Below are 25,925 nucleotides of genomic sequence, written 5' to 3' on the forward strand. Positions count from 1 at the left end.
TGAGCGGGGCTGGTGGTGGGACAGGAGGTGTCCTGCCTGGACATGCTCAGGCCCTCCTTTCCTCAGCCTTGGACCTCCTGCGGGGTCCCCTTTCCCCAACACGCCCTGCCTTTGGGGTGCAGGAGGGAGCACCCGCAGGTGGGGTGGAGGTGCCTCCTGGTGGTGCTCTGCGGCCAGTCTCCTTGGACTCCAGTATCTTCTTCCTGGGCCCTCCAGGGTCACCTGGGTCTAGGTCCTGGTTCTACTTAGGGAGAGAGGCAGACTGGGAGAGGGGGACAGAGGGTCTTTTGTCCTGTCCTTGAGTTTCTTCAGGCTTGAATGGGCCTTGGAGTCCCACCTTCATTCCCATAGGGCACAGGCGTGCCCAGATCCTCACAGGGTCCCAGGACCCTCTCCTGGGCCAGAGGGCACCTCATGACCATGTGGGCAGCCTCTATTTAAAGATGGACAAGGTGAGGCCTGAGGGCCAGCCTGGGACTGCCTTCATTGACAGGGCTGCCTGCACCGTGTGGCCCCAGCAAGGCCTGTGTAGATGGGAAGAATGGGTGCAAAACAGCACCTGTGTTGGCTGTGGTGTGACTCCCTCTGTGTCCCCCACCAGGCCCACTGCTCCTGGAGCGTGGAGGACGAGGAGGAGGCCTTCTGCGAGCAATGCCAGCACGAGAGAGACAGGCAGCTTCCGGCCCAGGACGAGGACAGAGGTGGCCTTGTCCCCAAGAGGCCGGAGCAGGAGATGCTGTGAGCAGCCCCCTACCGCATGCCTGGGCTCTAGCCCCTATTTGTGTACCCTGGGGCCTGGGCAGAGGGGGAGGTCAAGGGCCTGGGCTTGGGGGTTCCAGTGCAGGATGAGAGCGAGGAAGGGCCCCCAGGAGCAGGCGCGGGAGTGGGTGAGTGCTCCTGGGGTGAGGGTGGCCACAGCCCTGGATGAGGGTCTGCCAATACCTGGCTGCCTCCTGGGTGCTGACCCAGGCTCTGTGCCCGTGCCCTGGCCCTTGCTCGGACCGCCTCTGACCCCAGCCATGCAGCCTGGCCCGAGCCCCCCACCAGACTCCCCCGCCAGTGACTCACAGAGCTACGTCCAACTTGGCGGCCAGGCTGGCTTGCTTCCTCCTTGGGCCCAGGAGGCCTCTGCAGCTGGGCTGGGCTGTTTTTCCAATAATGCTTCCCTTCCTCCTGGCCTCTTTTCTTCCATTTTCTCCAAGTCAGCAGCCTTGGGCAGAGTGGGGTTCAGCGGTCACCATAGTCAGGCCCTTGGCCACCCCCACCAAGGGCCCCAGCTATCCCGGGGCTCCCCCTGCCACATGGGAGGCCTGAGAAGTCGAGGCTTAGGAGGACCTCATGTAGGGTCCTCATGTGAGGACCAGGGCAGCCCTTGGGGAGCCCCGGGATGATGGGGAAGGCACAGCCCTGCCATAGGGGGCCCCAGACTGATGGGAGAAGCACAGCCCTGCTCTTAGGGAGCCACAGGCTGACGGGGGAGGCCCAGCCCTGCCCTAGCGAGTCCCGGAGTGATGGGGGAGGCACAGCGCTGCCCTCAGGGAGCCTTACACTGATGGAAGAGGCACAGCCTTACCCTCAGGGAGCCCCAAACTGATGGGGGAGGCATATCCCTGCCCTCAGGTAGCCCCAGACTGATGGAGGAGGCATAGCCCTGCTGAGCCTCAAGGAATCCTGGACTGATAGAAGAAGCACAGTTCTCAGGCTGCCCCAGAACCGACGGGGGAGGCACAGCCCTGCCCTCAGGGATTCTGACCACAGGAGACACAGCCCAGAGCCAGCTCTGTGGCAGACAGGGTCTCCCACACTTGGAGTCCAGGGCCTGAGCGGGCGCTGTGAGGTGAGTGTGGGCCCTGGGCAGAGGAGGCAGCAGCTGCCCAGTCCTAAGCTCCCTGCTGCTACCCTCAGCCTCAGTTTGAAGCCCTCGGAGGCCCCTGAACTGGATGAGGATGAGGGCTTTGGCAACTGGTCCCAGAGGCCAGAGCAGTGGCAGCAGCACGAGGGGGCGCAGGGTGCCTCGGACAGTGGAGAGCCCCCCCGGTGCAGGAGTCCTGAGGGGGAGCAAGAGGACGGGTGAGTGAGGGCCTCGAGGGCGGGTGCTGGGCAGAGCGGGGCTCCCTCTGGACCTCGAGGGCAGGCGCTGGGCAGAGCGGGGCTCCCTCTGGACCTCGAGAGCAGGTGCTGGGCAGAGCGGGGCTCCCTCTGGACCTCGAGGGCAGGTGCTGGGCAGAGCGGGGCTCCCTCTGGACCTCGAGGGCAGGTGCTGGGCAGAGCGGGGCTCCCTCTGGACCTCGAGGGCAGGTGCTGGGTAGAGCGGGGCTCCCTCTGGACCTTGAGGGCAGGCGCTGGGCGGATTGGGGCACAGCAGAGCTCCCTTCAGGCCCTCAACCTGCGCCTGAGCAGCCACCCCATCCTCCCCTTTCCAAGGAGCCCCTGAAATGCCCCCATGGCCAGGAAAGGGGGAGAAAGGAGGGAAGGGAGGAAGAGGGCGAGACAGCATGGTGGCCGGCGAGGGGCCGTGAGGAAACCTCATTCTGGGGCTCCCCACGGCCCCTGGGCCCCATCCAGGCAGCTGTGAGGCCAGGCCGGGTGCTGCCACATCAGCACACAGCTGCGGCCGCTTCTGTAACGGAGGCTGAGAGTCCGCCGCCGCCCCTTCCTCCCTCGGGGCTGGCAGATCTCCATTCCCACAGAGGGGAGCAGGTATTTCCAGATGTGCACGCCGGAGAGTTGGCCGGGAGGATGCACTTTCCAGATGTGGGGATGTGTGTGCCTGTCTCAACCCCAACAGGCCCGACGGGCTGCTCCCGAGCCCCACCTCACTACCCCTGCTCAGGCTCCTTGCCACTCTGTCATCTGCGGCCATGAAGGGGCTGACCCCACCTGCCCTGCAGGGCCCGGGCCATCTGGGACCCCAGCCCTGCCCAGGACCCCCTTGCCTTGAGTGGGAACAGAGTTCATGGCTGGGCTGACAGTTCTCCCTGGTCAGGGTTCTTCCTGGCCCCTCTGAGGCCCTAAACCAGCCTGGAGCTCTAGGGACCAGTGTTGCTGAGCGACACTCCCTTGTCCTCCTACAACCAGGCTCCCACTCCCCAAGAGCCACTGGTCCTGGCCTGGCGCAGTGCCCACCGCCCCCCTCCCCAGGCCTCAGTCTCCCCCTATGCGCTTAGGAGTCAGCGGCCCTGCTTTTCTGAGATTAGGCAGCTCCCTTCTCCCTGGCCTCAGGCCTAGGCGGGCAAGGCTGCTCCCACCAGCAGGGGGCGCTTTGACTCTTCCGTGGAGCCCAGCTCTGCGGCTGCCACCCCACCCCCTGCACCTGCCTGGCTGCACAGAGCTGCTCCTGAATGGCCCCTCTGTGTGGCTGCTGCTGGCTCAGACCCCTGCCCACCTTGGGCGGGTGGGTCTGGGTCTTGGCTGGCACGCATACCCAGGGGCCTGAAATCATGGAAAATTCGAGAATTTCCCATCTTCTCCTCCAGGTTCAGTCCTGCTCAAATGCAGAGCCGCTGGAAGCTGCCAGCTGGCTGGCCTTCCCTCCCCCGCAGCCGGCAGCCCCTTGGCCCTGCTCCTCAGTGACCTGGCCCCTACCCCTGCCTAGCCCTCCAAATGACCCAGCCTCCAGTCCCCCAAACACCCAAGGGCCCCCACAGGGAGCAGAACAGGAGTGGTGGCCCCGGCAGCCCGGCCCCGCGGGGACCCCGCCAGACCAACTGAGTGGCGAGCAGCTGCCAAGCTGAGGCCCAGCCAGAAAGCTGGGGGGTTGAACCCAGCCTCTGTGCCTGGGGGACCCTCAGTCTGTAGAGCCCTGCCTAGCGGGGACTGGGCAGTTCCCCAAGGGCCTCAGGCCCTGACACAGCGGCCCAAGCAGACTGTGCTGGCTCTGAGGCCACTGGACCTTGTTTCCCAATGGGCTTGGGTCTCAGAACCCTTGGCACTCAAGTAGCCTGACTACCTTCATTTTACAGATGGGGAAACTGAGGCTTGGAAAAAGGAAGGGGTCAACCAAGCAATCCAACGGCCCTAGAACGGCTTTGCCTCCCTTTCCACCCACAGGCCCAGCCTGCATGCCTGCGAAAAGGAGGACAGCGACGAAGTCCACCTGGAGGAATTGAGTCTGAGCAAGGAGGGGCCAGACCCAGAGGACACTGTCCAGGACAACCTGGGGGCCGCAGGGGCTGAGGAGGAACAGGAGGAGGTGATGGCTCCACCTCAGAGGGTCTGGGTGTACCCCCGCCCCAGGGATGAGCCAGCCTTTGCTGTCTGCACCACTCTGTGGGCCCTGTGGGTCTAGGCCAGAGTGGGTCAGCACCCCACACCCCTAGACCTTGCAGCCCCTTCTGGGCCCACATTCTCAGAGAGGGCGAGGCTCAGTGATCCTCTTGCACGATCTGGAGTCATTTCCCCAGACTCCTTGGTCCCTCCCCACCAGCTCCAAAACGAGCATGTCAGGGCCACAGAGAACCTGGGGCTCAGGGAGGAACAGCATTTTTTCCCACAGGTGCTGGGCAGGGCAGGAGGGGTACAAGCAGGGGGTCACCTGGGATGTCTGTTTTTGTTTTTTTTTTTTCTAGCACCAGAAATAGCAGCCCAGGACACCCAGCCCCTTGGTCTTGGAGGGGACCATCGAACAGAGCTCGCCTCCCCTGAGCCCTCCCATCAAAGTAGGTCAAGCTGCAAAGCCTTCCATCTTCTCCCCTCTCCCGGACTCATACCCAAAAGGCCAATCCCACATGCCAGCCACAGGAAGACCAGGCCCAGGCCTGGCTTTTGTCTGCTATCCCCCCATTGCCCGGCGCTCAGCAAACCCCCGTGATATAAGGGTTGGGGGTTGGATTAGTGGGTGGAGTAGTTGGGGAGATGGAGGGTGGGCTTTACCTTAGCTGCTGCAGGCCTGTGTCTCTCTCCACCCTCTGCAGCTCATCGACAGGACCGAGTTCCTAAACCGCTCCATAGAGAAGAGGTCTGTCTGTCTGTCTGTCTGCTTTCTGGGGTCAGATCTTAGGTTTCCTCAAGAGGGGGTTGAAGGGAGTCACAGGGTAAAGATCTGGAGACCGAGGGGGCTCTGGGAGAGGCTTGGGCAGGTTGGGAGAAGCCTTGTGGGAGACATGGAGCCTGACACATCTTCTACCCTCCAGTAACAGTGTGAAGAAATCCCAGCCAGACTTGCCCATATCCAAGATTGACCACTGGCTGGAACAATACACCCAGGCCATTGAGGTATGACCTGGCTCCCCTCTGCTGTCAGGTCCCTCCTGCATCCTGGCACCATTCCTTAATCCAACCAACGCCCTTCCATCCAATCAATGCTGCCTTATTCAACCAACACCCTATCCAACCAATGCTTCTCCATCCAATCAGTGCCCCTCTACCCAATCAATGCCCCTCCATCTAATCAATGCCCCTCCATGTAATCAATGCCCCTCCATCCAACCAATGCTACTCCATCCAACCAATAATCTCCCATCCTATCAATGCTCCTGCATCCAATTAATGTTCCTTTATACAACCAATACTCCTGCAACCAATACTCCTCCAATTATTCAGTGTTCCTCCATTCAATCAATGCCCCCATCGGAACAATACTCCACCATCCAATCAATGCTCTTTCATCCTATCAGTGCTCCTCTATCCAGCCAATATTCCTCCAGTCAATCAATGCCCCTTTATCCAACCAGTACTCCTTAATCCAATCAATGCCCCTCCATCCAATCAAGATTCCTCCATCCATCCAATACTACTCCATCCAATCAGTGCCTCTCCATCTAATCAATGCCCCTCCATCCAATCAATGTCCCTCCCATCCAATCAATTCTCCTCCATCCATCAATGCTTCTCCATCTGACCAATACCCTCCATCCAACCAATACTTGTCTATCCAATTAATGGCTCACCATGTAACCAATGCCAATCCCACATGCCAGCCCCTCCATTCAATCAGTACCTCTCCATCCAATCATCCAATACTCCTCCATCCAGTCAGTGTCCCTGCATCCAACCAATATTCCTTCATCCACCAACTCCCTTCAATCCAACCAATACACCTTCATCCAATCAATACCCCTATTCATTCAGTGCTCCTCCATTCAGTCAATTCCCCTCCAGCCAACCAAACAACTTCATCCAATCAATGCCCCTCCATCCAATAATGCCTTGCATCCAATCAGTGGCCTTCTATCCTGTCAATTTCCCTCCATCCAACCAAAATAGTTTCACCCAATCAATGCCTCTGCTTCCAATCAGTGCCCTTCTATTCAACCACTACTTCTTTATCTAATCAGGACATCTCCATCTAACCAGTATCCTTCCATCCAACCTATACTCCTCTACTGAATCAGTGCCCCTCCATCCACCCAGTGCCCCTCCATCAAACCAATACTCCTCTGCTAAATCAGCGTGCCTCCATCCACCCAGTACCCCTCCCTCCACCCAGTACTCACTTATCCAAGAAGCACTCCTCTATCTTACCAGTATTCCTCCGTCCAATCAGTGCTCTTCTGTTCAATTAATGCCCCTCCATCCATACATTACTCCTTCACCCAATCAGTGCCCTTCTGTTCAACCAATACTTCTGATTTCAATTAATCCCCCTTCAACCAACCAATACTCCTCCATCCAATCAGTGCCCTTCTATTCAACCAATACTTCTGATTTCAATTAATCCCCCTTCAACCAACCAATACTCCTCCATCCAACCAGTACTCCTCCATGCAATCAATGTTCCTCTATCCAACCAACATCCTTCTATCAAACCAATATTCCTCCATCCAATTAATGCCTCTCCATCCAACAAGTACTCCTCCATCCTATCAATGCTCCTGTATCCTATCAATATTCCTCCATCCAAGCAATACTTCCCCATCCAATCAATACTTCATTCATTCACTGCTCCTCCATCCAGTCAATACCTTTCCATCCTACCAGTGCCCTTCCATCCAGCCAATACTCCTTTGCCGATCAATGTCGTTGCATGCAATCAGTGCCCCTTCATTGAACCAATATGGCTCTATCCAACCAATACTACTATATTCAATCAATGCCCCTCCATCTAACAAATACTCCTTCATATAATCAGTACTCCTCCATCCAATCAATATTCCTTCATCAACACCTTTCTATACAACCAATACTCCTCCATCTAATCAATGCTCCTCCATCCAACCAATACTCTGCAATTTAACCACTGTCTCTCCATCCATTCAGTGTCCCTCCATCCATCCCATGGTCCCGCAGCCCTACCCCCTGAGCAGCATGGAGGCAGACCCACATCTGTCCTGTGCGCCATCATCTCCTTGATGCTCTTCAGGACAGGGAGGTGTCTCACAATTGCATCGAATGGAGGAAGGCACATCTTTCCAGTGATCCCCACTCTAGGGCTTCATTGGGAAAGTGCTCCCAGAGAAAACACAAACACAAAGCAGAGGGTTGCCCAGTGTGACCCTCTGATGTCACCACGGTGGCTGTCCACTAAGGTAACCCTGATGCTTTTCCTCCTCTGCAGACCACTGGCCAGACCCCCAAGCTAGCCCACCAGGCTTCCATAGAGCTGCCCAGCATGGCCGTGGCCAGTACCAAGAGTCGGTGGGAGACGGGTAAGGTACAGGCTCAGTCTGCGGCCAAGACTCCATCCTGCAAGGTAAGGTCCTCTCCAGAGGCAAGGCTGGGCTGCAGAGCCAGCACCTGGGAGTTTAGTAGCAGGCCAGGTTTCCTTGTTAAGACAAGTGTGGGACTGTCCAGGATGAATGTGGACAGACAGAACCCTGAGGTATTGCCATAGGGTTGGGTTCACCCTTGCTGGTGTAGAAGGCTGTGTTGTCTGAGTGGAGGTGGGTGGCACCTTTATTCCTTTCCCTGCCTCTTCCACTGGGATTGCACAGAAAAAGTTTTGGTAGGCAGATCCCAGGCCCCCTGGCCAGGTAAGGCAAGGCAGGAGAGAAGGGCCCAGGGCTTCTACTCCCCGAGATCCAGGGGTCTGCCCTTGTGACATACCCTTCTGCTGCCCCCAGGATATTGTGGCTGGAGACACGACCAAGAAAAGCCTCTGGGAGCAGAAGGGAGGCTCCAAGACCTCATCAACAATTAAGGTAGAGCCTAAATGTGGTTGGTGCAGGCGGGAAATATTAACTCATTTCATTGTCACACAAAAACAGAAGACATAAAACGGTTAAAATAGGCCAGGCACAGTGGCTCACACCTGTAATCCCAGCACTTTGGGAGGCCGAGGCAGGCGGATCTCGAGGTCAGGAGATCGAGACCATCCTGGCCAACATGGTGAAACCCCATCTATACTAAAAATACAAAAAAAAAATTAGCCCAGTGTAGGGGCACCTACCTGTAATTCCAGCTACTCGGGAGGCTGAGGCAGGAGAATCACTTGAACCAGCAAGTTGGAGGTTGCAGTGAGCCGAGCTCGCACACTGCATTCCAGCCTGGCAACAGGAGGAGACTGAGTCTCAAAGAACAAACAAACAAACAAATAAAGAAAAACAAAACAACTTGACACACTTAGAAAATGAAGGTTTGTGCTATTGGTTTTCTTTTATTTTAGAAAAATAAAGCATTGTTTAAATATTTCTTACAAGTACAAATATAATTTAAATTTAATAAATGTTCAAAGGTATCTGTAATTAAATTTCATTCAGTAGACATATATTATGTCTAATAGAGAACTTGCTAAGTAAGATATAAAGGATGATTACATGAAAAATCACAAAATTGTCAGTAAGAGTCTTAAAAGTCAGTGATAGGACAGTAGTTAAAAGATATCAAGTAGTTATTTATTCTTAAACATTAAACAGGATATTAATAGTTTTGATAATCTTGAAGTTTGACAACACTGTAAAAACATTACAGACCACTTTTATTTATGAAAATACATGCAAATAGCAAACAGCAGTTGGGCTTAAGGCTGCTACTTACTTACCCAGTAAGTGACAAAGCTGGAATTCAAACCAGGTTTGAGCTATACCAGTACTACCCTTGAAAAGATTTCCTTACACTCAGCTTTCCTTTATTTCTTAAACTCATTGTTTTTTTTAATTGAGACAGAATCTTGCTCTATTGCCCAGGCGGGAGTGCAGTGACATGATCTTCGCTCGCTGCAACCTCTGCCTCCCAGATTCAAGGAATTCTCATGCCTCAGCCTCCCAAGTAGCTGTGATTACTGGTGTGCGTCACCACACCTGGCTAATTTTCGTGCTTTTAGCAGAGGTGGTGTTTTACCATGTCAGCCAGGCTGATCTTGAACTCCTGACCTCAGGTGATCCGCCCGCCTTGGCCTCCCAAAATGCTGATATTACTAGTGTGAGCCACCACGCCTGGCCAATTTCTTAAACTTTTGATTATACTAAATATGTTCCTTCTGCATGATAACGCTGTCTTTCCTTTTATAAAATTAATCTCTTAAAATACTTTAAAATTCAAAGTACACTTTTTAGATTCTTTAAAATACTCATTGCCATGTTCATGGCCTTTAGATGTGTGATCATAGCCTATTTGCTTTTCATTGACTTAGTTTCATATTTCTTTGCCTTTTTGCCCCTACTTTTCCTTATAGAACTATTTACTAGTAATGAAATCATTTTAAAGAATACACTTTTTCTTCCTCCTGCAAACTGTTAAGAGAATGCTTTATAATCACTCTGGTCATAGCCTGTAAGTTTCTTTTCTAAACTATCTTTTCAGGATACATATTTATTAACTTGCTTTCAAATGAATATGGTCATGTCTATGCAGCAAGTTTCTTTTCTTTCTTCTTTTCTTCTTCTCTTTTTTCTTTTTCTTTTCTTTCTTTTTTAAGGCAAGATTTCGCTCTGTAGCCCAGGTTGAAGTGCAGTTGTAGAAACATGACTCACTGTAGCCTCAACCTCTCTGGCTCAAGTGATCCACCCACTTCAGCCTCCCAACCAAGTAGCTGGGACCACAGGTGTGCAGCACCATGCTCCGCTAAGTTATTTAGTTTTTTGTAGACATGGATTCTCAGTGTGTTGCCGAGGCTAGTCTTGAACTCCTGGGCTCAAGCCATCTTCCTGCCTTGACCTCCCAAAGTGATAAGATTACAGGCTTGAGCCATTATGCCCGACCTCTTTTTCTTTTTCTTTCTTTCTTTCTTTTTTTTTTTTTTTTGAGACAGTCTCACTCTTGTTGCCCAGGCTGGAGTGCAGTGGCATGATCTTGGCTCACCGCAACCTCCACTTCCCAGGTTCATGCAATTCTCCTGCCTCAGCCTCCCAAGTAGCTGGGATTACAGGCATGCACCACCACGCCCGGCTAATTTTGTATTTTTTAGTAGAGACAGGGTTTTCCATGTTGGTCAGGCTGGTCTGGAACTCCCGACCTCAGGTGATCTGCCCGCCTTGGCCTCCCAAAGTGCTGGGATTACAGGCATGAGCCACCGTTCCTGGCCCTCTTTTTCTTTTTAACTGAGCTTATTTATCTCTTCCCCAGCTTGAGTCTGGGTCCTACTGTCTTGGTCAGAGTATTTTACTATATTGACCTGGACAATTCTGCCATCATGAACCATATTCCAAACCTAAATATGTAAGAACATAGAAAGATTATTTTAGAAGGAGAATTTTAACACACACACACTTTATTCTGAAAATTTAGCAACAAAATGAAAGGTGAGTTGCGATAGTTGATGTATCAACAAATATAAAGAAGAAAGCCTGTAATCTGTTTCAGAATGCTATTTCTGGGGCTGGTAACATCAAAAATAATCAAATTAAATGTTAACTTGCTGACTCATAAGATTTTCTCTAATTTAGAAGTTGAAGAACATATATACTGCTATTACCACTTTCCATCTTTCTCAAATACAGTTTTTATAGTTTTCTGTTGGCTTCATCATCATATTGAAAGATTATTAATCACTTACATATATGTAGTTTTCTGTTAAGTCTTATTCAATATATTACAAAATTTTGATCTATGTATGTAATATCAATTAATAAGATGGTGTTAGTTAAGTCAGATTACGTGTTCATTCACTTAGTCGTTGTTAATACTTCACAGAATATAAATTGTGTTCCATGAGCATGAATTTCTCTCTTAATTCCACGTAATTTTCTTAAAATTATGCACCATTTATCGTTAAGAGTGAAAGATTGTGTCATTTATTGTAGTGGTAGAAGAAAATAAAACCAAAACAGAATCCAATCCAAAAGCTTAGGTTTTTGTTGTTACTACAGTAATTACATCTTCATATACTAAGGACAGCACACTATTACTGTCCAAGAATGGTGCCTCAAACAACTGGTTGCTTACACTCTTTTCAGAGATGAAATAGGAACATAAGCAAGCAGGAAGATTTTTGTCTAAATATGAAGCAAGAAAGGCTTAAATGTCTTTATTCAGGGGATTAGGCATCATAAGTGTTTTTTTAGAGAAATTGCTTTCATGATATTTCCTATCTGCTTTTGTCTAAGTACATAGTATTTATAATATCTATAAATTTTTTATTTACACGTTAATACCAACATTTTTGATTTATTTTGTTTTATTAATAGGAGCTCTAATTCACATTTCATAGCCACCTTTGTATAGGCAAAAGAATTGAGAATTTAAAAAAAAATTTCAAAGGTTAAGGAAAAACAAACTTTCTAGTTTATGGTAATTATTGTTTATACTTCTACTTTGTACCTTCTTGCCTGTTTTTTTCCATTTACTGTGATTGAACTTTTATCTTTTAAATCAAATAACATTGAATAACCACAGTATTGCAAGGCACTTTGGGATGGAACAGTTAAGTCTATTTTTATTTAGCTGTTAACCTCAGCAGATTTATAATCTAGTAGAATGCAAAAATCCCCTTTTTGTGTGTCCTCAATACAAGTGGGAAGCACTTAGTAGGCACTTAATTATTTTATGTTGTGTGCGTGAATGAAGGCTTCTGCCTTTAGAGGGCTTATCTGGTTTGGGATGAGATAAATTATGAACATTTTGAAAATTAAAAGAGAACAAGATAATAATTATGTCATAGTCCTAATTAAATGAGATTAATTATAGAAGGTGTTTGGTAGAGTACGTGATGCATATTAAGTATGCCAAAGTCCTTATTTTCTTGCCTTTTTGCTGAACATTAATATAAGTCTCATAAAGTGTTAAAAATATGTACATACACAGATGTTTTCTTGTTTTGTTTTTAAATAGAAAATAAATGCCCTTGGAATTCGGAGAAGGGATTACTGTGGTGTGTGTAGGCTCAGACTAGGACATTGGTAGAATCTGAAAATGAAAGGGCATTTGGAGGGGTAGGAGAGAGAAGAGCATAAGCCAAGGCATGGAGCTGGGAAAGTTCAGGTAGTATCTGAAGACTAATTGTCTACTTATTTTTTTTAAAATATAAAATTGTGAGTTTCGTTCCCTCCTTTGCCCACCATCCTCCCCTCTATTGCCCAGGCTAGAGCGCAGTGGCGTAGTCTCAGTTCACTGCAACCTCTGCCTCCCAAGTTCAAGTGATTCTTGTGCCTCAGCCTCCCGAGTAGCTGGGGCTACAGTTTTGAGCCACCACACCTGGCTAATTTTTGTATTTTTAGTAGAGACGGGGTTTCACCATGTTGCCGATGGCTGGACTCAAACTTCTGAGTTCAAGCGATCCATCCATCTAGGCTTCTCAAAGTGCTGGGGTTACAGGCATGAGCCACCGTGCCTAGCCTAATTGTCTACTTTGATTGGAGCATAGGATGTGTGAGTAGGAATGTGGAAGACAAAGCTAGATAGAGGGGATGGGAACAGATTGTCGATAGCCTTGTTCCGTTGGGAAGAGTTTGGGCTTTATGTAGTTCCTTAAGATTTATGGATTCATAATTTATACATAAAGACTGAATGTTTTAAATATGAGAAGTGTTGCCTATTGAAGAATACTTCTTTAGAGATTATATGCCTATCAACAGATAATCATGTTGGTTTAAAACATGTTAAAAACTCTTTTGGAGCTAACCATAAACAAAATCATACATTATAGAAGACTTATCATTTGCAAGTAATACTTTCTGAGAGCTCTGTAAATCCTCAGATTTTAAGATTAAGACATCTTTTTGTGGAATTCTTTATCTGAATTATATTTCCATTGAGAGTAATACGTTATGTTTCTTACATGTACGCATATTCTACAAGTTAATATCCTTTTCAACTTTAATGAAGGTTTTATTTCACTTGAATCCTTTTTGCTCAGGTTACAGCATTTGCTGAATTAGTTCAGTGATTTTTGGTGGCGGAGGTATAGAACATTTCTGTTCTTTTCCTGGTTAAGAGCTGCCATTTTCTTAGTCCTTACATTTTTTTTTCTTTGTGGGGGCAGGGGGCATTTTACATCAATAGATTTGGGTTTTTTTCTTTTTTCTTTTGAGACGGAGTCTCCCTCTGTCACCCAGGCTGGAGTGCAGTGGTGTGATCTCTGCTCACTGCGAGCTCTGCCTCCCAGGTTCACACCATTCTTCTGCCTCACCCTCTCGAGTAGCTGGGAATACAGGCGCCCGCCACCACACCCAGCTAATTTTTTTGTATTTTTAGTAGAGACAGGGTTTTGCTGTGTTAGCCAGGATGGTCTTGATCTCCTGACCTCATGATCTGCCCGGCTCGGCCTCCGAAAGTGCAGGGATTACAAGGTTGAGCCACCGTGCCCAGCCCAGTTTTTTTTCTTAAACTGTTTAGAGTCATTGCCTTTTAACTTTAATACAAATGCTTGGCTGGGCATGGCGGCACACACCTGTGGGCCCAGCTCCTTGAGAGGCTGAAGCAGGAGAATTGCCTGAGCCCAGGAGGTCAAGACTACAGTGAGCCGTGATTGTGCCATTGCACTCCAACCCTGTCTCAAAAAAACTTCCAAAAACAAATGCTTGGTGTTAGGCTAGACTCATGCATTTAGCCCCTAGATTGGGCCTCTAGCTTCTCCATTGCCTTAACAAAGTATCTTCTGGGTAGCTCTCAAAACATTTAACATGAATGTTAAATCTACGAATGTCATATTGTCTCATACCGTAAATCAGCAGAATTCCTCCCTTGATTGATATCTTATTCTCTCTTTTCTTCTACATATGTGTATATGTACATATACAGTTATCTTTCAATGTCTGTAGGGGATTGGTTCCAGGAACTCCCCCATCCAGTACAAATAACTGGATGTTCAAGTTCCAATTTTCTTATATAAGGTGGCATAGTATTTGCATATAAACTATGCACACCCTCCGATATACTTTAAATCATCTCTAGATTATTTATAATACTTAATGTAAATGCTATGAAAATAGTTGTTATACCATATTTTTAAAATTTTGTATTTATTGTTTATTGAATGTTTTTGATAGATGGTTGATTGAATCTGCAGATGTAGAACTCATGGATATGAAGGGCTAACTGCATATATATGTGTGTGTGTATAAGTTAAAAAAAAAAACGGAATTTCTAGCCCTTTGAGCAAACATAAGGAACATTTATAAAGAGTTGAAAGATAGGAAGATGTACTGAGGGAATTTAACTGACTGATTCGAGTTCTGAGAGAGCCTTTGGGATCTCAAGAAATCTACTGACGTACATTTATTTATAAGCTGCCATAAGGTGATAATGTGGGTGTAATTAATTTAGTGCTTTAAGTGAGAATTTGAGCAGTTGAGGGTTTTCTGTATACGAAAATCTATATTTGCAATCTGACATTTAGGGATGGAGAGCTTGCTTTTGAAAGAATATACCAGTATCTCCTATAGCATTTCAGAGGTGAAATGTTATCTAGAAGGATCACTTGAGCCCAGGAGTTCAAGGCTGTAGTGAACTATGATCATGCCACTGCACTCCTAACCTGGCAGCAAAGAGAGACCCTCATCTCTAAAAAACATAAAATGAAATTTATCTTTATTTTCAATATAATCCATAAGTTCACATCTTACCTTTTTTTGAAATGTAACAATAAATAAATAAAATGGTACAGTAATTTTATTTATTAGGAATATTTCAGGAGACTCACTAGTTTGTTAAAATGTAAAACTAGGCCGGGTGCGGTGGCTCACACCTGTAATCCCAGCACTTTGGGAGGCGGAGGCAGGCAGATCACCTGAGGTCAGGAGTTTGAGACCAGCCTGGCCAACATGGTGAAACCCCGTCTCTACTAAAAATACAAAGATTAGCCAGATGCAGTGGCGGGTGCCTGTAATCCCAGCTACTCTGGAGGCTGACATAGGAGAATTGCGTGAACCCTGGAGGCGGAGGTTGCAGTGAGCCGAGATTGCACCACTGTACTCCAGCCTGGGCAACAGAGTGAGAGTATCTCAAAAAAAGAGTAAAACTAGCTGTAGAATAAATACCAGATTAGAATACAGTTTTTAGGCTTGGTGCAGTGGCTTATGCATGTAGTTCCAGCACTTTGGGAGGTCAAGGTGAGAGGATTGCTTGAGGCTAGGAGTTCCAGACCAGCCTGGCAACATAGCAAGACCCTGTCTCTACCAAATAGATTAAAATTAGCCACATGTGGTGGTGTGCGCCTATAGTCCCAGCAACTTGGGAGGCTGAGGCGGGAGAATTGCTTGAGTTCAGGATTTCGAGGCTGCAGTGAGCTATGATTGCACTCCAGCATGGGCAACAGCATGAGACCCTGTCTCAAATAAATAAACAAATAAATGAATAAGCAAGCAAGCAATTTTTAAGTTGAACATCAGTTCTCTACTTGACTCCAGAGTTAAATAGGCATCCAGTTGCTTTTTGTGTTTATTTTTATATTCTCTGCTTTTGCCTGCAACTGTGTTTCTGGTTCTAAGTAAATATAACATATGCTACTGGTACACATACGTCTTAGGCAACATGTGTTTCATTCACTGGATTGTTCTGCTTTGTTTTGTCACCACTTCAGTCCCAGTACCAATAACTGTGCCAGGCACAAAGTAGGTATTTAGTTAATATTGTTAAATGAACAAATACAAATATTTGATTTTATCAGTTGAATCCTCATTTATTAGTACTGCACTATCTTTTCTTAGCTGTTTTCGTGAACATATGTGTGCTGGTCTTGTACCCTAACTAGATTGGAAGTACATTGTGGGTAGAAACTTGGTTTTATTTGTTTTTCCTATATTCTCCTTTATAGCAGTTTAGACCTGATGGGAAGTAGGTACTTCCCAAACATGTGATTGAACTGAAATACATTGGTAGATTTCATTTTATCAGGAGACTGCCAAAAGTATAGTCACAAATAAGGAATTTGGAAGAGAATCAAAAAGCTAGTATGTACTCGTTTGTCAGCTTGAAGGCCTGTATAAGACTCCATACTTCTGTGGAGTAAAAAGGGTAGGGTTCTGGGGCTGGACGCGGTAGCTCACACCTGTAATCCCAACACTTTGGGAAAAAAAGAGGGTTCTGGGACTATTTGCTTTTTCTTCTTCCTTTTTTTTTTTTTTTTTTTTTTGAGACAGTTTTGCTCTGTCATTCAGGCTGGAGTGCAGTGCAGTGGCATGATTTCAACTCACCACAACCTCTACCTCTCGGGTTCTAGCAGTTCTCCTGCCTGAGCCTCCTGAGTAGCTGGGATTACAGGCGCTTGCCATCACACCTGGCTAATTTTTTTATATTTTTAATAGAGATGGGGGTTTTACCATGTTGGCCAGGCTGGTTAAGAACTCCTGACCTCAAGTGATCCGCCCGTCTCGGCCTCCCAAAATGCTAGGATTACAGGCGTAAGCCACCGCGCCCGGCCTCTAGGACTGTTCTTTTCCTTGCTCCTTAACAGACTATTTCCTGCTTTTTGTTTTGTTGTGTTTTGTTTTGTTTTGCTTTGTTTTTTGTTTTTGGCCTTCTAACTATGTTAAAAATGGTATAAGTCAGTGGTTCTCCAAGGGTGGTCCCAGATCAGCAGCATTATCACCTGGGTATTTACTAGAAATGCAAATTCTTGGGCCCCACTCCAGGCCTACTGAATGAGCAACTCTGAGGGTAGAACCTAAAAAATTGTGTTTTAACAAGTCATCTGGGTGATTCTGATGGTAACGTTTGATGTCACCAAATGATAATGACACTTTTTTTTTTTTTGAGATGGAGTCTCGCTCTGCCACCCAGTCTGGAGTGCAGTGGCATGATCTTGGCTCACTGCAACTTCCACCTCCCAGGTTCAAGCAATTCTCCTGTCTCAGCCTCCTGAGTAGCTGGGACTACAGGCACACGCCACCATGCCTGGCTAATTTTTGTATTTTTAGTAGAGATGGGGTTTCATCATACTGGTCAGGCTGGTCTCGAACTCCTGATCTCAGGTGATCCACCTGCCTCAGTCTCCCAAAGTGCTGGGATTACAGGCATGAACCACCACGCCTAGACTGATAAAGACACTGTCTTTAAGAGAGAGGGCTAGAGGCAGTGATTATGTGCCAGAGAAAACTAGCAGCCTAGATTTAAGAGGATAATATAATCCAAAGCTTTTCAGAGGGAATAGATATAGTTTATAGAAGGCATTAAGACATAAAGCAGATTATTGAAACTTCATTGTACACTGTAACCATATAATTGACTTTTACTTATATATTTCCTCTTTTACTTTGAAGTTTGTGTTCAAATCAAAAGATGAGAACCTTAATCAAGCTTTATAATATTTTATTTTAGATTTTTGTAAAAGTGAATGCTCTTTATATTCCATAGCAAGTAGCTGAAAAGCTACTGAAAAGTGTCCAACCCAAGAATTTTGTGTATTTTTCATTTTGAATATACTTCTCAGTGATTTCAATTTTGAATCCTAGCCCTTTTAAATTTTAGAATACAAGGTAGTTTAAAATGGCTTCAATAAGGCTGGGTACGGTGGCTTGCACCTGTAATCCCAGCGCTTAGGGAGACCGAGGTGGGTGGATCACAAGGTCAGGAGTTTGAGAACAGCCTGACCAACATGGTAAAACCCTGTCTCTACTAAAAATACAAAAATTAGCTGGGCGTGGTGGTGCGCACCTGTAATTCCAGCTACTCAGGAGGCTGAGGTAGGAGAATTACTTCGACCCCGGGAGGCTGAAGTTGCAGTGAGCCGAAATCACACCACTGCACTCCAGCCTGGGCGACAGAGCAAGACTCCATCTCAAAAGAAAAAAAAAAGGTGGGGGGGGCTTTAATAAATTAAGTGGTACATTTTAAATATTTTAATTGTTTATTAGATATTACGTATGCAGATAAACCTGTTTAAATATAGAAGATTTATTTTCCTATTTACATATATCCTTTTGACAAATTAGAATTGAAAATAATATAAAAATAAATTTTCAGCCAGGTGTGGTGGCTCACGCCTCACGCCTGTAATCCCAGCACTTTGGGAGGCCAGGGTAGGCAGATCACGAGGTCAGGAGATTGAGACCATGGTGAAACCCCGTCTCTACTAAAAATACAAAAAATTAGCCGGGCGTGGTGGCAGGCACCTGTAGTCCCAGCTACTCAGGAGGCTGAGGCAAGAGAATGGTGTGAATCCGGGAAGCTGAGCTTGCAGTGAGCTGAGATGGCACCACTGCACTCCAGCCTGGCCAACAGAGTGAGACTCCGTTTCAAAAAAAATAAATAAAATAAAAAATTAAATAAAAAAAATTTTTCTTTCTGTCATGCAGACTTAGTAAAATATCTTCCTTCTATTATTTTTATCTTTTTTGTTTATAATAGGAAGTGAATATCTAATTTTCTATACTGCGAAAAATACGTATAAAGTATCATGGAAGTTCAACATTCATTTTCCTTGAAGATAATTCCAAAGTTTTCTTCTCCAGAAATATATCCTGTTATCATTAGGTTTAGTTGTACCGATAAATGGCAGTTGATAATTTCTAATTTTTTAAACATATTTTATTCATAACACTTTTTTTTTTTTTGAGATGGAGTCTCACTCTGTTGCCCAGGCTGGAGTGCAGTGGTGTGGTCTCGGCTCACTGCAACCTCCACCTCCTGGGATCAAGCAATTCTCTGCCTCAGCCTCCCAAGTAGCTGGGATTACAGGCACCTGCCACCATGACCAGCTAATTTTTTTTGTATTTTTAGTAGAGATGGGGTTTCACTGTCTTGGCCAGGCTGGTCTTGAACTCCTGACCTCGTGATCCACCTGCCTCGGCCTCCCAAAGTGCTAGGATTACAGGCATGAGCCACCGCGCCCTGCCTTTTTTTTTTTTTTAAGATGGAGTCTCACCATGTCATCCAGGCTGGAGTGCAGTGGTGCGATCTCTGTACACTGCAACCTCCGCCTCCCGGGTTTGAGTGATTCTTCTGTCTCAGCCTTCCGAGTAGCTGGGAATACAGTTCCTGGCTAATTTTTGTATGGTTAGTGGAGACAGGGTTTCACTATGTTGGCCAGTCTGGTCTCGAACTCCTAACCTCAAGTGATCCCCCCGCCTCAGCCTCCCAAAGTTCTGGGATTACAGGTGTGAGCCACTGTGTCCGACCTATTTTCCTCTTTTTCTTTTTACCTTTTTTCCTTCCCTTTTTTTCTTCCTTTCACTGTTTTCGTCTTTTATGTCTCTCACCCTCGCCCTTCCTCAGTTCAATTCAAAGAGCAATATACTGCCATATCTGGAGAATTTTTAGTGGGAATTTAATCTTTATTTTAAAAGAGTAAGAATTTATACCAATTATTATGTTTTTGACTGAGGTCGTTTTACAGAAGGAATTCTTTTTTTTATGTAGGAATGTGTTTTAAGACTTTTTGTTTCTAACATCTAAGTTTCGTAGAGAAGAAAAGGTAAAAGATTGACATTATTCTCATAGTCTTTTACTCTTTTCTCAAAGGTCTTAGTTCAGGTCCTAATTTTCTTTCAATTATACTCATATATTTAACCGGTCTCCTTTAGGTGGTCATTTGGGTTGTATACATATTCTTGTCTGTGTTTCATCAGTCATGTATTATATAATTAAACGTATGTGCAAATATATATTTGAAGGATAACATTCTAAAATTGTTGAGTTAAAGGGTATATGCATTTACAAACTTCACAGATATTACCAGTTGTCCTCTATAAAGTGAAACTGGTTTATATCACCACAGCTAACATATAAATGTCTGTTTTCTACCATGTTATTAAATTACTGAACTTTATCCATCTGATGGAAAAGGAGAAATCTGATTGTACTTTATTTTTTATATTTTTAATTTTTTTATGAGATGTCTTGGTATGTTTGCCAGGATGGTCTCAAACTCCAGCCTCAAGCAATCCTCTCACCTCAGTCTCCCAAAGTTCTGGGATTACAGGCATTAGCTACCATGCCTGGCCCTGATTACCACCCCGCCACCCACTGCCCCCCCCTTGTTTTTTTTCTTTGAGACAGGGTCTCACTCTGTCACCCATGTTAGAGTGTGGTGGTGTGATCACTGCTCACTGCAGCCTTGGCCTCCTGGGCTGAGGTAATTCTCCTGCCTCAGCCTCCCAAGTAGCTGGGACCACAGACACATGCCACCATGCCTGGCTGATTTTTTAAATTATTTGTAGGGACGTGGTCTCGCTATGTTGCACAGGCTAGGCTCAAACTCCTGAGCTCAAGTTATCCTCCCGCCTCGGCCTCCCAAAGTGCTGTGATTACAGGGCTGAGCCACTGTGCCCAGCCTCTGATTATACTTTTAATTGTAATTTCTCTTATGCTTGAAGTTGAACATATACAGTAAAGACTTTACGGTATTGTAGGCTGAAGTTTCAGAATCATCCAGGACCAATGATGTTAGCAGAAATGCAAAACTAGCCAAGGAGTATCAAGAGGACAAAATTGATAATTGATATTGTTATTACCTTCAAAGTTTGATTGCATAGATTAGCTTATTATTTTTATTAAAGTCATTTTAAAGAGCATATAAAGTTCTATGCCAAAGCATCTTTGGCCTGACAAGTTGGGCTGTCACTTCCTTTTGACAAGACTTTAATTTTTATCAGCTTTAAATGCATGTGTCATTACTGTTCTGGTTAGGTAACATAATTATCCCACTGCAGAATATATAATTTCAAAAGAGTCTTGTGGATATTTGATGCCTTTTCCTCTGAAAACAATTGAATTGTTTTCAGACTACTTTTATTTCAGTAAGATAAATGTAATCCTTCCTTTAATTGTAATGTAAAATTTAAGAGCACATTGAAATGAAAACAAAAGCTTAACACTACCTACATTTTGAAAGTTATAAGAGACTAGATAAGTTGGATTTTATGTTTCTTGTGGTACCGAATAGAAACAAAGGTCATTCAAACTAAGTTTGAATGAGAATTAAGTTTAATGGCTCACTTGCTAAACCAGAGTTGCACAATCCTCACAATTCCTTAGGGATGTGGCAAGGTCATCCTTAAATGTAAAGTTCTTGCTCACTTAATGGAAAGCACTGTAGATACATAAATAACATTGTTACCTGTCTTAGTGGGTCAGCATAATAGATGGGGGTGGTGGTACATGTGAGAATAGTGAAATTTATAGCTAGTTTTGAGGCCCTTGTGACTTTTAAGAGGTAGTATGAGTCACTTTAACAAGTTAGTGTTTGTGACATAGTTTCATCTTCTTATGTGAAAGATAGTATTTCAATTGTAAATGTTCTTTTAATATTCTGGAGAGCTACTCTTTCCTAGCCCCTCTGTTTTGCTGACTTTAAAAGTTGTTTACAGTTTGTTTCATGTTCAAATGTAGGATTTTAGTAATTCCTTGGGGTGGGGGGCAGGAATGGGCAGAAGGCCATTGTCTCTAATTTTCCTTTTCCCAACTTTCTTTTTTCTGTGGATTACATGTCAAGGTGGGTGAGAAAAATGGTGGGGATTGAGAAAAGGGAGCAGTTTATTGTTTGTAGGGGAGGTCCAAAATAAAGTCACTTAAGGAATCTGTCATAAAATTTAAATATATGATGAAGCTTGTGCAAGGGGATTATAAGAACTGATTTTACTTTAACCCTTCCTGCTTTATAAAAAGATCTTGTTGACGGCAAAAAGACAAACACTTTAGCAAACTGTACTGTACACCTTGCATGTGTTTGCATTAATATTAGTTGTTTTATTTTATTTTTTGATATGGAGTCTCACTCTGTTACCCAGGATGGAGTACAGTGGCGCAATCTCGGCTCACTGCAACCCCTGCCTCCTGGGTTCAAGCAATTCTCCTGCCTCAGCCTCCCGAGTAGCTGGGATTACAGGTGCCATCAGGCCCAGCTAACTTTTGTATTTTTAGTAGAGACAGTGTTTCACCATGTTGGCCAGGCTGATCTTGAACTCTTGACCTCAAGTGATCCACCCGCCTCAGCCTCCCAAAGTGCTGGGATTACAGATGTGAGCCACCGCACCAGGCAGTATTAGTTGTTTTTTATTGTAGACTCTTAAATGATGTGGACTATGTGTTGTAAAATCCCTACCCTGAAGTAAAATGCATTTAGATGTCCCCCTGCCTTTTTTAACTTAAATCCTTTTTCCCCCTTGCAGTCAGTGCATTTTTATATTTGTACATACTTTGTGAGAAATGTGTAAAGGAAATATTTTTGCATCTAATTGTTCTAACTTCCAAAGGTTCTTTACTGGGTTAAAAAAGCTTTTTTTTTTTTTGGTCTAAACTGAATTTTGTCTGTCTTTCCCCTACTCAGGCCCAGATTGCCTTCCTACAGGGAGAAAGGAAGGGCCAAGAAAATTTGAAGAAGGATCTTGTGAGGAGGATAAAAATGTTGGAGTATGCTCTTAAACAGGAAAGGTAATTTAGTAAAACAAAAAGTGGTATTCTTTTTTGTTTGTTTGTTTGTTTGTTTTGAGATGGAGTTTCGTTCTTGTTGCCCAGGCTGGGGTGCAATGGTGCCATCTTGGCTCACTGCAACCTCCACCTCCCGGTTTCAAGCAATTCTCCTGCCTCAGCCTCCCCAGTAGCTGGGATTATAGGCATGCACCATCAAACCCAGCTAATTTTGTATTTTTAGTAGAGACAGGGTTTCTCCATGTTGGTCAGGCTGGTCTCGAACTCCTGACCTCAGGTGATGTGCCCACCTCAGCCTCCTAAAGTGCTGGGATTACAGGTGTGAGCCACTGGGCCTGGCCAAAATGGTGGTCTCTTAAATGTTGGAATAATTTTTTCATCATTCCTAAAATAAATTGAAATGTTAATACTGCTTGAGTTCAGGTGTGTCTATAGTAAACATTTGTATGAATGGTTGTAATATGTTAATTTTATTATGAATAGTTTAATAATCAGAAAGCTGATTTATATGATTTCTTAAAAATTAGCAACATTTTTTTCCTACTCTGCCTGTTTTGAAGAAGCAGATGTGCTCCCTGAACTGTTAATACCCATTCATTTTAAAGTTGAAATAGTTTTTAATTTTTAAAGGAAGTTTCTATAATGTTTACTCCTTTCCTGTCATTTAATATTATTCAATTTGATGTGTTTTCTTTAGAAAAAAAATTGTTCTAGCAGACTATGTTAAGATTCTATATAGACTTTTTGTTTTTTTTGGAAACAGAGTCTCACTCTGTCGCCCATGCTGGAGTGCAGTGGTGCAATCTCGGCTCACTGCAAGCTCCACCTCCCGGGTTCACTCCATTCTCCTGCCTCAGCCTCCCAAGTAGCTGGGACTACAGGTGCCCACCACCACGCCTGGCTAATGTTTTGTATTTTTAGTAGAGATGGGGTTTCATCATGTTAGCCAGGATGGTCTCGATCTCCTGACTTTGTGATCCCCCAATCTCGGCCTCCTAAAGTGCTGGGATTACAGGCGTGAGCCACCGTGCCCAGCCTATAGACTTTTTTTGTGTATTTTGTTCCTTTGCTGTCTGCCGTTAAAAATCTCTCCAGAAGCTTATCTTACCTTTCTATTTTGCTAGTGTCTAAGATACTCTAGTAACTAAATTTGGGTCACAAGTAAAGGAAAATGGGTCATGAGTGAGATTTTTGGAAGTTATATGAGTTATTTATTTGCTTTAATGAATGGGCCTTGGATTTTTTTGTCGACAATCTGAATTCATTTGTTTTAGATAATTGAGTACTTATAGGTGATATTGGAATTATCTATTTTGCTACTTTCTTGCTTTGTTTTTAATGATGCTTGTCTTTTTTTCTCTTTTTGAAGTTGGCGAATGGGATATTTGCAATAGAATAGCATTTAGATGCAATTAGATAAATAGATGATATTTATGAATAATGAGAAACAGATAAAATTTTATTAGAACTTATGTTCATCATCATGTAGAATCTTTAAATGGCATAAGAGATTGAAAATAGGTTGACCTCTTAGTGAAAAATATGTGTTTCTTTTCATACTTTGGGAAAGTTGATGAAAAGCTGTATTAGGGACATGGAAAGAAAAAACATTTTTAGGCGGGGCATGGTGGCTCACGCCTGTAATCCCAGCACTTTGGGAGGCTGAGGCGGGCAGATCACAAGGTCAGGAGATCAAGACCATCCTGGCTAACACGGTGAAACCCCGTCTCTACTAAAAATATAAAAAAATTAGCCAGGGATGGTGGCAGGTGCCTGTAGTCCCAGCTACTTGGGAGGCTAAGGTAGGAGAATGGTGTGAACTGGGGAGGTGGAGCTTGCAGTGAGCCGAGATTGCACCACTGCACTCCAGCCTGGGTGACAGAGCAAGACTCTGTCTCAAAAAAAAATAAAAAAAATAAGAAATAAAAAACATTTTTAAAAATACATAATTTGGGAGTAGTGAGTTTTTTTTTTTTTTTTTGAGGTGGAGTCCTGCTTTGTTGCCTAGGCTGGAGTGCAGTGGTGTGATCTCAGCTCACTGCACCCTCTGCCTCCCAGGATCAAGCAATTCTCCTGTCTCAGCCTCCTGAGTTGCTGGGACTACAGGCGCATGCCACCATGCCTGGCTAATTTTTTTGCATTTTTAATAGAGACAGGATTTCACCATATTGGTCAGACTGGTCTTGAACTACTGACCTCAGGTAATCCACCGCCTCAGCCTCCCAAAGTGGTGGGATTACAGGCATGAGCCAATGTACCTGGCCGAGTATTCGAGATTTTTTTTTTTTTTTTGAGATGGAATTTTGCTCTGTTGCCAGGCTGGAGTGCAGTGGCACGATCTTGGCTCACTGCAACCTCCACCTCCTGGGTTCAAGCAGTTCTCCTGCCTCAGCCTCCCGAATAGCTGGGATTACAGGCGCTCACCACCATGCCCAGCTAATTTTTGTATTTTCAGTACAGACGGGGTTTCACCATGTTGGCTGGGATGGTCTCGATCTCCTGACTTCTTGATCCGCCCTCCTCAGCCTCCCAAAGTGCTGGGTGGTGTGAGCCACCGCGTGCGGCCTGGAGTGGTTATGTTCATCTGGAAGAGGAAAGTAGAAAGGAGTGCAGAGTAAGAGGAGGTGAGGCTTGAATAGCATCAAATAAGAAGGTGCTTGTCACACAGACAAGGTGCAGGAAGTAGAGAGAACATGTTTGACATGGAACAAAGCAGTTTGGTGTGTTCAGAAATTTGTAATTTTTGTGTGTGGAGAGTAGGATGTTGGTTGTGGTCCTCCTCTCAGTTGATGACCGATAATGGTAGAGGGGGCAAGAGTTAGATCACAGAGAGCCTAACCAAGGAGTTCAAACTTTTATCTTACATGTAACAGGGAATGTGGGAGGTTTAAATTTTTTTTTGAGACAGGGTCTTGCTTTGTTGCCCAGGCTGTAGTGCAGTGGCACAGTCATGGTTCACTGTGGTGTCAACCTTCTGGGCACAAGTGATCCTCCCACTTCAGCCTCCCAAGTGGCTGGGAATACAGATATACTCCAGTCCACACAGATAAATTTTTAATTGTTTAGAGAGACAGGGTCTCGCCCTGTTGCCAGGTCTGGTCTGGAACTCCTGGGCTCAAGCAGGCCTCCTGCTGTAGCCTCTCAAAGTGCCATGATTATAGGCGTGAGTCACCATGCCCAGCCCAAAAAATTTTATCTAAAATGATCTCGAACTAATAGAGGAGTTGCAAGAATCTTGTATACCCTTTACCCAGATTCACCAATTGAAAATGTTTTGCTATATTTGCTTTATTGTGTTTGCTCTCTGT

At 45.3% G+C, this 25,925-nt stretch overlaps 1 pseudogene; it reads left to right on the forward strand.

Annotated features, from left to right (window-relative positions):
• Positions 1–620: 620 nt before the first annotated feature.
• Positions 621–25,925, forward strand: part of LOC134737327 (lymphocyte-specific protein 1-like) — a 58,805-nt pseudogene continuing 33,500 nt past the window's right edge.

Source organism: Symphalangus syndactylus, chromosome 8 (genome assembly GCF_028878055.3).
Source record: "Symphalangus syndactylus isolate Jambi chromosome 8, NHGRI_mSymSyn1-v2.1_pri, whole genome shotgun sequence".
NCBI classification, from domain to species: domain Eukaryota; kingdom Metazoa; phylum Chordata; class Mammalia; order Primates; family Hylobatidae; genus Symphalangus; species Symphalangus syndactylus.